This window comes from Anser brachyrhynchus (genome assembly GCF_964034855.1).
Source record: "Anser brachyrhynchus genome assembly, chromosome: 3".
Taxonomy (NCBI): domain Eukaryota; kingdom Metazoa; phylum Chordata; class Aves; order Anseriformes; family Anatidae; genus Anser; species Anser brachyrhynchus.
The window spans coordinates 120,430,661-120,443,127 of NC_137696.1; the positions used below are offsets into that span (position 1 = coordinate 120,430,661).

Sequence of the window (12,467 nt, forward strand, 5' to 3'; positions counted from 1 at the left end):
AGCGAAGAGCTGAGGGGTACCACAGTTCAGTACCTCGGCAGAGGCTGTCAGGTCTGAAGCACTGACAGCTCCGGAAACACAAAGGGTAGAGCTAGGCTGGCAGACTTCTGATTATATTTCCTGGACTCTTGGTTTCTAAAGCCCATTCTGATTTTTTTTACAAGGGTGACTAATAAAGAAAACTGATCTAATGATTAAACACAGAAAAACAAGTGCACCCATTACATGGTAGGATTTTAGAGTACTTCAGACTGGGTATATCTGTTGGTCTTGGGCTAGGAAAATCTTTCCACTAAAGCCAGTGGCACAGTTCAGCCCCGTAACACAAACAACCTGAGTAATAGCAAACTTCACGCAAGCTGTCCCACTGGAGAGCTCAGATTTTTTGACGTTCAGAGCATGTTTTAAATCCTCTGCCCATGTCAATCCACCATGCCCATGTAAAACCCAGGTGTTTGGTCTCTCCGAGCCTAAACCATTGCTGGTTTGGATGGGATCATTATTAATACGTGGGAGTTATATCGGGCCCTTTGCAAACAGAGTACCAAATGATTGGGAAAGCAAATTCCAGCTCCTCCCTTCTGTCAAGCTGCGGGTACATAATTGCTTTGTACTCCCTGATGGATATTTTGGGCTATAAGTTGAAATGTCAGCCACATACCACAATGCATATACATCTTCCAAAAACAGTCATTTCAGGTGTGGCCTTTCTGACCGGGCCAGCACAGAGTTTTTTTTACTTATCAGACAAAGATTTTACAAGAATTCCTGGCTCGTAACTGTCCGGTACATCCCTCGTGAGGACCTTAATGTGTTAAAAAGGACCTGCCTGGGTCTGTACGTCCTGATACCTTTCCTCTGCAAGTTGTTTCTACCAAAGTGAGTTTAATGGAGAGGTTTGTGTGCTAAAAAACAGGTTAGTGAGATTTCCTGGTGCTTTGTCCTCACAAATGTGTTCTGGAATGCAAACCTGTAACTAGTGACTTGTTTTAGTGCCCACCCTATTTTGCTGAGGCTGATATGGAGGTTTGTGATACACGGTAATTTGACTAGCATCAGCTGTGAAAGTCAAGGCCACTTTTCAGTGTGTGAAGCTCTGGACCCATAAGTGAGTGGCAAAATTTTTACTGTAGTCAGTGGAGCCATGCCATCGCCTGAAGATTTATAACTCCTGAAAGAACATTTTTAGCAATGTGGCTTCCTGCATAATGCATGTTACAGAACTGTATAGAGACTCACATAAAACTCATAATTTGCTGAGCTGCAGCAGAAGAATTAATTGGTATCTTCCTGGAGACTTTCCGTTTGGGTTGAAAAATTGCAGTTCTTGAAGTTTTGGAAAGGTGCCATTAATTTAATTAAAAGTCTAACAAGTTGAATAGCAAAACACGTAACCAGAGTATTAAAACACACAGCTCAAAAGTTGAAAAATAAACAAGAAGATCCAAACAAGACAGGAGCTAAAAGCTGAAAAGTAGGAGTGTTTAAGAGAAATATGAACAGGTGAAAACTTAGCTGGAGCACGAAATTTAAAAGGATAACTGGATAAAGGGATACTGCAGAGGAGGAGGAGGACGCCCTTGTGCTGTTTTAAGTTTGGGAAGAAGAGCAGAAAGGTGGCAGTTTCCAGGTGAGTATAAGATGCTGGGATGGGTGGCAAATCTAAACATCAAGGACCACACTCGAGGGAAGTACTAAGATCAGGCAGTGCTGGGGTCAGGGAGCATTTCGTCATTTGCTTTTGCAGAGCTGACATTTACTCGAGGGAAGGAGTTCGGCCGTGCACCCCTGAATGAATCCGCAGCCAGAAAAGAGATCAGTGAGACGATGTAAGACAGCGGGTATGGCCTGGAGAAAACTGAATCTTCTGCAAGGACAAATAAACCAGAACAGGCTGTTGTTCACCAGCCAGCGAGCCTCTAATAAAAGCAGTTGGTGTCTCAGGTTAAAAAAAGAGGTGTTACACAATTGCTCTATTTCCTTTTTCTATTTAACAAGCGGTAGAGCAGGAGCCGTAGAAAGACAAGCAGAGGGATGACTGTAAACAAAAGAGCCGTGCTGTAACCTAATGCAGGTCAGCTATCTCCTGAGCCATGCAGAGAGGCTGGGCACCACCGCGGTGCTTCAGGACACGGGCATTTGAGCCGGGACGGCAGAGGCGGGTTATCAAACCTATTTGTTATCATCCCCATTGATTTTACACCTTTTTCTGTTTTTCTAACGGTGCCCTAACCTGGATCTGGGAGGTGGTTTGCTGTTAAGGAGTGTTCCTTTCTGTTCCTTTCCCCCAAATCTGGGCCGGGGCACAGGGGTGGGTAGATGGGGCTCCAGGCAGAGCGGGGAGATGCTGCTGGAGCCGAGTCCGCAGGTTGTGTAGGCAGGCCCGTGGCAAACACCGAAACTCTCCAGCAGCAAATCGCTCTCTGAACTTGTTTGGCAAGGACTTGGAAGAGGCTGCTGGAAAATAAAAGGCTTGCTATATAGCAGCGAGGGATGCTGGCAGCAGCGGCGTTGGGGAAGTAAGCATCAGGAGGCAGTGCTTGCTCTGTGCTTAGCCCAGCTGGTTGTAACTCAGGTTAATTTTATTTCTTTGTATGCTGGAGAAGCAAAGTGCCTCTGTATAAATGACATACTGACGGAAGGTATATTTAGCTTTTTTTGGCAGTCTTGCACCTGTACACTTGAATATAATGACTAAACCGAACTGGTGCTCTTTTGAGAGATGTGCAGCAATACCGACTATTAAATTGCATATGGGAGGAGCACAGAACTTTTATGGTTTCTTTTTGTTTGCTGTGTAACCAGGTGTTTGGATGTATGTTCCTTGCATTTCAGAGTTAGGGTGCTGCTTAATATCTGCAAAGTTAATTTGACAGCGGATTTGTCTTAAGTGTGGAAAACCAAACGTGATGCAAACAAGGCTCAGAAGTGGAACTGTCTGATTGCATTGCTCAGGACGAGCACAGTCTAGAGAGCAAACAAACCACAGAAATTGTCCAAAGTACATTTAATTAAATAAATCTTCCTGATTTATAAATATCTATAATAAGATACATAACAATCCATATTTCTGATGATCAAAAGGCAGTAGTGTCATCGTGGCAGTAGGACGACAAGCAGTGAGCTGGCAGACAGTTATTTCTGCAGCCAGTCATTGCTGTGGCATTGGGGTGGATATTCTGGATACGCTCATCGGACCAGGTTTGCAAGAGCTTTTGCTGAAAAGCTGCAAGGCTTTACTTCACAGAGCCTTCAGCTGCAGTCATGCCCAACACCCATCTACTGGAAATGTGGATGTGCTTTGAAAAGCACAGAGGGAGACCTGTTAGAGACCTTGAACTCACTGACTCATCCGTTGACCGGATGCTAATTGAAGGCATAAAGTCATAAACCACGCCAAACGCTCTCAACCTGTCCCACCCATTAGGAGCAGAGAGCGTTGTGCACGACCAGCCATGGCGAAGGTGTCCTTGCAGCGCCTCAGGGATACGGCAGCAGCCAAGGTAAGGCTCAAGGACTAACAGCGGTGATATAATTGTAAGGACTTCTCCAGACACTGTTGCTAGAGGCTTATCATAAAGAAAAGAGGTTAGTTTCGGTGTGGCCGTGGTCTGCTGGAGGAGCAAGCAGACATGCTGGGAGCCTACGAGCCATTTGTCACCTCCAAATGTTTCATTCTGAGGAGCTTGAGGAGTCTATTAGGAGTATGCTTAAAAGCACTGACAAGACTCAGCTAGGGGCGAGCCCTACTGTTTTTAATTATCTCCACCATAGGGTGATTTCAGACTAACCCTGGTCAGGATTTTGGTGAGCTGTTGTAATGGAGCCCTAAAGGAAGATGCAGATAAAAAGGTTACTCTCAGTACAACCAGTCCCCATAATTAAAGCTTTTTGTGTTTTTAAGGTGATAGAGTCATTGAGATAAGAAAACTGGTTTTAGTTTCAAATTTTGGGGCTTCTCAAAGCCAGCAATGGCCTTGCAAACTGGGAGAGAGAGCTTGACGGGTTCCTTTTGACCTATTATAACAATACAAGCTCTGTAATTTATTTGATTCATAGACTGCCCTCTAGAAACTTTCTGACGATGACTAGGAATCCCAACCAGATCTGGAAGGCACAAAGTTCATTTCTGTTTCTTAAGACGCCTGGATATTTTACCAGCTGCTGTGAACTCAGCTTTTGTCTTCCATAAAAAAATCATTTCTACCTTTAGCGGAACTTTCTAGGTAAAGAGGAAATAGTAAAGAAAGAAAACTACCAGGAAGAATACTGATACTGAAACATCTGGTTCAGCCTGTCTGGCAGTCCAAGGAGGACAATAACATATTTTTGGATCCTTGGTCTAGTGACTTGCCAAGCCTTTCATGTTTCAAGAGAGAAGTAGACAACCTACACGGCAGATACACAGATGCATACAGTGCATGCAGTCTCTGACAGCTTTCAGCCATCACCCTGGCAGCTGCCCTGAGCACGGGTGTTATTATAAGGATCCTGCATTTCTTGTCTGTTCTGAGCTGCTGAGCAGATGGTGGGCTTCGTAGGCCTTGTCTCCTCCAAACTTTGTTTGGTGAGGGGGTACATGAGCAGCAATCTTCTGTCTTCCAGTGTGCTGGCCTTGTGCACTGGTATCAAGGTTCCCAAGCCATACCAGAGTCCACTGGTAGTCCAGATATCAGCATATGTACTGGGAGGAAAATAATTTTAAAGCTTTGTTTGCACTCGTATACTTTTGCTTCATGAGCTCCGTGCAGATCTCAGGAATTTCAGTGTGATTCTGGCTCAGTTCCTTTCTTGCTCAGTTCTTTTCCAATCAGGATTGACCCTGTTGAAGCCCACAGAATTTATATATGTGTAAAATGGGCAAAGATAGTCAGGCCTCCTAAGTCTGAATCACACTGTTTGAACAAGCGACATAACCCACTGCAGTAACAAGCAGTAACACACTGCAGCCCCAGTTAAGTGGGAGAAATGCTACCTGGGCTGAGACTTGTTTCTCTGGCCTTCCAATTCAGCATTTACCATAAAGTAATCTAAAGAATAGAGTCAAGTAAAAAAATCCACTTTGATAAGATCTAATTTTGCTTTAATTTTGTATTGCTGAAAAAGCATAATTCAATAAATTAAGAAATAGACGCTTAGCAACTGTTTTAAAATTGCAAGTTGCATATTTTTCCTTGTGACGAAGAAAAGCAATACTCTAAAGAAGCTTTAGCCTGAGTTATACAGGCCAGAGTCTGTGTGTCTGCGTCTCTGTTTTCTCTCTGAGCATTTGCAGATTTTGTCTTGTGCGAAGACAAGTGTCTCATTGGTGGGAATACTGGAGACAGACAGTGTACAGTTTAAGCAGGCCAAATGTACAAAAGGACTTGGCAGGGATATAATCACTATCCATGCCACCTTAAACCTAGGCTGGAACGCTTTTATGATTGATTGGGAAACTGGATCTCAAGTTAAGAAGGGAATTTCATCTGTGTCTCCTGCCTGCATACATGATCTAATCATTAGCTAAAGGTGAATGACACCCTTACCTGCCTTTTTTGCCTTTTTTCTTTTTTCCCCTTACAAAAATAGGCGCAACTGCTGGCTGTTTATTGAACTCGATGGCATCAATGTATATGTTAGATGTGACCAAAGCGTCTGATTAAAATTAAACATTCAAATTTTTGTTGAGTATGCATGGACTTCAATATTTCCTTAAATACCTTTCTAAATTGAACCCATAATTAGAACAGATAAGACTTTAGAGACATTCAGGATGGGTCATATCCCGTTGCCATAAAATCCAGTGAAGCTTGCACTGCTGAGTTCAGCAGCAGCAGTTAGACCAGCTTGTGTCTTTGAGAAATCTCACCTTAAGTATATTTGAGATTTTGTTTAAACTCCATCTTCTATTTTTATTCCTTTTTTTTTTTTTATTTTTTTTTGAGCTGCATAGTCAAATCAGGTAAATAAAGTGTTTTAATCCTACCAAAAAGAGCTGGTGATATTCATAATTGTTGTTGCCTGTACTTAGAAATAGCCATCGGTATGCTTTGGGCGCTCTATGTTTAGCTGCAGATAGCTTGTTTTCCATCTCTGGCAGCTGACTCTCTGGTCTCTGTGGTCTCTCTGGTCTCGTCAGAATCACAGGTTGGTGTGTCACAGTTCAGTGGTGACAGTGAAGCTCCAGTAAGTGTCCCCAGGAAAATTTTATCGGCAATATATGGCTCTGCTGCGGCTATTCCAGAACAGTAAATGTCACAGAGATCGGTTGACAGAGCATCCCAAAAATATACAGGGATCCTTTCCAAGAGAGCCAGTAGGAAGTACGTCTCTGCTCCATAGTTACACGCTAGTATCAGTTCACCTGACTATGTCAAATATATTTTGATGGAATGCTGCGTGAGGATCATTTAGGATAACAAAATTATCATTACAGTAACTGTATTAGTTGCATTACTAGTACTACCTGTATTACTGGTGATTGTATGACATGTAATTCTTCAAAACCTGGCAGATATCAGTAAACTAATCCTAGCTATGAGAGGTATCATAAACACTAGTATTTCCATTTGGCAGCTAAGGGCTCTAGTGGAAGATTTTTCAAATTATTCTTTATTTAATAGAGTTAGACAAGTGCTAATTGGCAGTGAGTTTATGTGTTAGGGTTATAAATGATTAAAAGATGTCAATTGCACTATTTTTCTCAGCAAAGTCATACTCAAAGTCATAGGGAGAATCAGCTGGCATAAGGAAGGTCTTGATTTTGAGCAGGATTCATCCTATATCTTTTTGAACTAGGAAATCAGAGCAGGTGCCTGAAGTGCTGTAGTATGTACTTAGAAAATAGATTCAAGTGGTTCATTTGACACAGGAGAGTGTAACATGGATAAAGTCCAAAATAGATCCTCATTCCCATTCCTTCCTTGCCCCTTGCTTTGCCCATTTGTACTTTGTATTGCTGACCTGCAATAAAACTCATCTAGGTGTTATAACCATGGTATATATACACATCTGCAGCTGAGTGGCTGAGTGAAATTTTTTTTTTTTTGTAGGTCTAATGAATTTAATCAGCATCATGTTTCCCTGGCATGATTTTTTGTTTTATACTTAAGAGCTGAAAATTATTACAGTGCAAAAGTAATTCAAAATGTATTCAGTTGTGTTTTGAAGATCCAAAGTCAGTAATATTATCTAATCATAAACTCACAGAATGGGGTGGGGTTGAAAGGGACCTTAAAGCCCATCCACTTCCACCCCCCTGCCATGGGCAGGGACACCTCCCACTAGACCAGGTTGCCCAAAGTCCCATCCAACCTGGCCTTGAATACTTCCAGGGATGGGGCACCCACAGCTCCTCTGGGCAGCCTGGGCCAGGACGTCACTGCCCTCAGAGTAAAGAATTTCCTCCCAACATGTAATTTAAATCTCCCCTCTTTTAGTTTAAAACTGTTCCCCCTTGTCCTATCACTATCTGCCCATGTAAAAAGCTGGTCCTCATGGCTTCTACTTTAAGGTAGATTTTTCTGTAACTGAAATCTACTTGTCATTGCTGTTTGCTGATAAACTTGATAGCAAAGTTCACGCATACATGTGGAATGACTCCATAAAATGTTTTATTTGACTGTTAACTTAAATGACTGTAAAAGAGTATTATTCTGTCTCAGTAATCACAGAAGAATCGTAGAATCACCTAGGTTGGAAGAGACCTTCAAGACCACCAAGTGCAACCATCAACCTTACCTACTGAGTCCCACCAGTAACTAATGTCCCTCAGTGCCAGGCCTACACATTCTTAAATATCTCCAGGGATGGGGACTCCACCACATTCCCAGGCAGCCCGTTCCAATGCATGACCACCCTCTCCATGAAGAAATTCTTCCTGATGTCCAATCTAAACCTTTCTGGCACAACCTGAGGCCACTTCCTCGTGTCCTATCACTTGTCACCTGAGAAAAGAGACAGACACCCTCCTCCCTGCAGCTTCCTCAGGTAGCTGTAGAGGGCCGTGAGGTCTCCCTTAGCCTCCTCTTCTCCAGGCTAAACAACCCTAGTTCCCACAGCTCCTCCTCATATGTCTTGTTTTCCAGTCCCCTCACCAGCTTCATTGCATTTTTCTGAACACATCCCAGCAACTCAAAGTCCCTCTTGTAGTGAGGGCCCCAAACTGAGCACAGCATTCAAGATGCGAGCTCACCAGGGCCAAGCACGTAGTGGCAGTCACTCTCCTGGCCCTGCTGGCCACGCTGTTTCTGATGCAGGCCAGGGTGCCATTGGCCTTCCTGGCCACTTGAGCACACTGCTGGCTCGGTGTCAACCAGCTCCCCCAGGTCCTTTTCTGCCAGGCAACTTTCCAGCCACTCTTCCCCAGACCTCTATGACTACAAGGGGTTGTTACAACCCAAGTGCAGGCCCCAGCACTTATCCTTGTTGAACGCCATGCCGTTGGCCTCGGCCCATCAACCTGGCCTGCCCAGATCCCCCTGCAAAGCCGTCCTGCCCTCAAGCAAATCAGCAGGCCTGCCTGACTTGGTGTGGTCTGCAAACTTTCTGAGGGTGCACTTGATCTCCCATTTGATAACTTATCTTTTTGAGTGTTTATGTTTTTAACCTGCTATATATATCCTTTTTTAATGACAGTGCTCCCTGGCTGATATATCTCTTTCATGATATAACATAAGATTCCTCCTCTATTCAGCTACCCTGGTGCACCACAGAAATTGTGTGGCTACAGTGTCAGAAGAGAAGGTGTGCTCAGAAAAGAGACTGGGACACAAAGCACCAGAGATATACTTGATTCTGTATGATAATACTGCAAAGTTTTGCCATGATAGAGTGGCCCCAAATGCTGATATTTTTGAATTTCCATCCTATGAACAAATCAGTGTTTCAGCTCTTTATCCTAATACAGAGCAACAGCAACAGTTCCCACCAGGTTGAAACTCCTATTTTTATTTTGATCCAGCTCTACTCAAAATGTGAAAAGGTCCTGCCATGAACATTCTGCAACATAGGGTCAGTAATATCGCTAGGTTACCACCCAAATTCTTTTATTTACTCTTTTGCTCTTCTGCCTTCTTCGGTGACCTTGGACAAGTTTTTCAGGCTCTCCTGGTCTCAGTTCCAGCTCTGTAACACACTGATTATAGTCCTCCATCAGATGTGGAGGCATTGTGGGAGCAGGGAGTATTCTTTGCTCTTTCTCAGAATGGCATCCTGAATACCACTGAAAATAGAAATGTATGGTGGGATCACCTCTGTGATGTAGAACTGTCTCCAAACAGAGTATGTTGAAAGCCTTGATTTCGTGGACATAAAAGAAATCAAACCAAATGGAACTGGATGTGTGTCTGCTTTCAGGCATCATCTGAGACAAAGCTCCCTTCCCATCCACTCCTTCCAGCTCTCCCTTTATCCTTCTCAGGGTCTTGTATCTTCTGTTGTGACTTCTATTGCAACCTCTCTGTTTTGTCTGCTTGTTCTCACAGGCATTCAGACTCATAAATTTATACCAATAAGTGTCTTAATTTTCATCATTTCGAAGTTGGTCCCCTGGGTCTCCTGGTTCAGCTTCTACCAGTGAAGTACTGTGCTTCTCCAATTTTCTTCCATGTGCCTGATTGCCAAATGAAGTTGAAATAGCTTCTTTGTATGTATTTCTGGTAACCATGCGTAACACTCAGATAAAGCACTAAAAGAGGCATATTTCAAGAGGCTAATAATTAATTAATGCACCCGTGGGACTGTAGGAGTTAAACCTATCCCTGCTATAGCTACTTGAGCAAAAAAAACCCATAACATTATGGATGAAGTTGCCCAGATAGTGATAGTTTGCTCTTTTAAATCCTCATTCACAATAGTCCCTAATTTTATATACAGGGCAGATGACAGAAGACCATGGCATTTACCTGTGCATGCTCGATGCAAAATGTATTAAGAATGGTCGAAACATATATTCAAGGCTGAAGGTGATTCTCTTGTTTTAAATTCTATCACATTTGAATTTCATACACATAAAACTTGCAAGGTCAGTTGAGGGAGGTGATTCTCCCGCTCTACTCTGCGCTGGTCTGGCCTCACCTCGAGTACTGTGTGCAGTTCTGGGCACCACAGTACAAGAAGGACATTAAACTGTTGGAGAGTGTCCAGAGGAGGGCAGCGAAGATGGTGAAGGGCCTAGAGGGGAAGACGTATGAGGAGCGGCTGAGGTCACTGGGCCTGTTCAGCCTGGAGAAGAGGAGGCTGAGGGGGACCTCATCGCGGTCTACAACTTCCTCGCGAGGGGGAGTGGAGAGGCAGGTGACTTATTCACTGTAAACACCAGTGACAGGACCCGCGGGAATGGTGTTAAACTGAGGCGGGGGAAGTTTAGGCTGGACATCAGGAAGAGGTTCTTCACTGAGAGGGTTGTCACACACTGGAACAGGCTCCCCATGGACGTAGTCACTGCACCAAGCCTGTCTGAATTTAAAAAGCGATTGGACTGTGCACTTAGTCACATGGTCTAAACTTTGGGCAGACCTGTGTGGTGCCAGGAGTTGGACTAGATGATCCTCATGGGTCCCTTCCAACTTGGGATATTCTATGATTCTATGATAAGGATTATATATAGGAATAGTCACAATAACAGTAAATTACTTTTTTCCTCTTCTTGCATATGTTGGTTTCCTCTGGACTAAGAAAAAATATCATGACTTGATTCTCCATTTGCCAATATTTCAGATATTAATATCTGATCATGATACTGGGATGCAGTTTACGTGCAGAAGGAAGTTTGCTTGATTTATGTATTGCTTTAGTTTCCCTTTCTGTTAACCTTGAAGATGCGAAAGCCTATATAAAATGTTCTAGCTTCTGCTGCTAGTAGAGACGTCTGAGTACAATGTTGTACTGTTTGGAAAAGGGCTAGTTGTCCCCATGGAGTGTGTGCTGTTGCATGCTAGCAGTCGAGTTCAATATATGATGAGCTAATCCATGGAGGAAGATGCTCCAGCTTGAAGACATTTGACAGCAAAGCTCAACTGTCTAAAGTTCAGCAAAGATATATTTTAGCACACAGAGCTAGCATATATTACCACACTGGAAAAGATGTAGAGAAGGATAATTTTAAGACTCAAAAAGAACTTAAGAGTGCTGTCCTTAAGGTGATATTTCTCATTCATGTAAAAAAACAGAAATCACTTGACTGCAGTATTAAATGTATCTGTAGGGGGCTTTTAAATATAGTGGTAACAAGTACAAGTACTATTAACAATTAGTTGAAGTCAGATATAGTCGAATTAGAAATAGGCTTATTAATAACTGTAAAAGTCATTAACCATTGGAATAAGACACCAAAGAAGACCGTCTTCTAGCTCAGAGGAAGACTACATATGATGTAAAGAAACGTATATAGTTAGAATCAATACAGGAATAAACATGCCTTAAAATCTGCAAACCAAGTAGTCATTGCTATGGAAGGTATATTGGCAAACCAGAGTAGGGCTTGGTTAAAGCACAGAAGAAAGCTTTGGTATTCTTTGCCACTGAAATGTGGCACAAATTTGGTCAAAGCCACTGTGATAGAAATAGTGTTCGGAGGCCACTTGCATGTCTTAAAGTATCTCTTTGTGTCCTGGGCACAATAGTATGATGGGATTTATTCAGGTGTTGGTTAAATAAGTATTTGTTTATATTTCTACGGGTACACAAGGGCCAGCCATCAGAGCCATAGAATCATTCAGGTTGGAAAAGACCTCTAAGATCATCTAGTCCTACCTTTAACCTAGTACTAAAGTCCACCACTAAACCATGCTACTAAGTTCTACATGTACACATTCCTTGAAGACCTCCGGGGATGGTGACTCAACCACTGCCCTGGGCAGGCTGTTACAGTGCTGCACAACCCTTTCAGTAAAGAAATTTCAATTTCTTCTAATATCCAACCTAAACCTCCCCTGGCACAAAAACCTAAATTTGCCCTGGCACAGAAGGGCATTTCAAGGGCCTTCAAAGATGAAACAAAGCAGATGCTGCCTTGGTCAGGCTCTGAACAACCATGCTAGTGTAGGTCAGACCTTGTTGGCTGAAAAGTAGGAAGAGCTAAATTGGGAGCTTCAAGAGCTAAATTCTCTTTCTGGCTGTCCTGGAGCCATTCCCTAAGTCATGCCGTCTCCATGCCCTGGTTTCATTATCTATGAGACATTTACACCAATGTCCATTTTCATCTCTAGCAGCACAGCAGCTTTTCTAGTTAAAATCACGTTCCTCCTTTTCTCTTTACATAGATTAATGACTGTAAAGCTACTCTTGCTTTGTGGTTTAGGTCCTCACAAAAAACTGAATTAATTCTCAGATCGGGCAGGTACCTCTCTATATTAATTGCCAAGTTTCTCTTCCCCATCGCATTTCAGCAGCCAAATAAACACCCTGAGCAGTGCCACCCACCACGTCTAGCTATTGTTTTGGGTGCTGGTGCACATCTGTACCTGTGTATTGTCCAAAACGAG

General features: G+C 43.0%; 1 protein-coding gene and 1 long non-coding RNA gene across 12 annotated transcripts in view; one reads left to right on the forward strand and one right to left on the reverse strand.

The window, feature by feature from the left end:
• CLIC5 (chloride intracellular channel 5) overlaps positions 1 to 12,467 on the forward strand; it is a 75,024-nt gene that overhangs the window by 23,107 nt on the left and 39,450 nt on the right. The window contains exon 1 of one of the 11 annotated variants that reach the window (XM_080587395.1): positions 3,481 to 3,503. The exons of the other annotated variants lie outside the window; for them this stretch is intronic. The gene's annotated coding sequence lies outside the window, so the exon portion shown is untranslated. Of the gene's footprint in view, positions 1 to 3,480; positions 3,504 to 12,467 lie in introns of those variants that run through there. 11 annotated transcript variants of the gene reach the window in all.
• The window catches only part of LOC308193137, a 30,751-nt gene that overhangs the window by 11,840 nt on the left and 6,444 nt on the right, over positions 1 to 12,467 (reverse strand). The gene's annotated exons all lie outside the window — the stretch shown is intronic.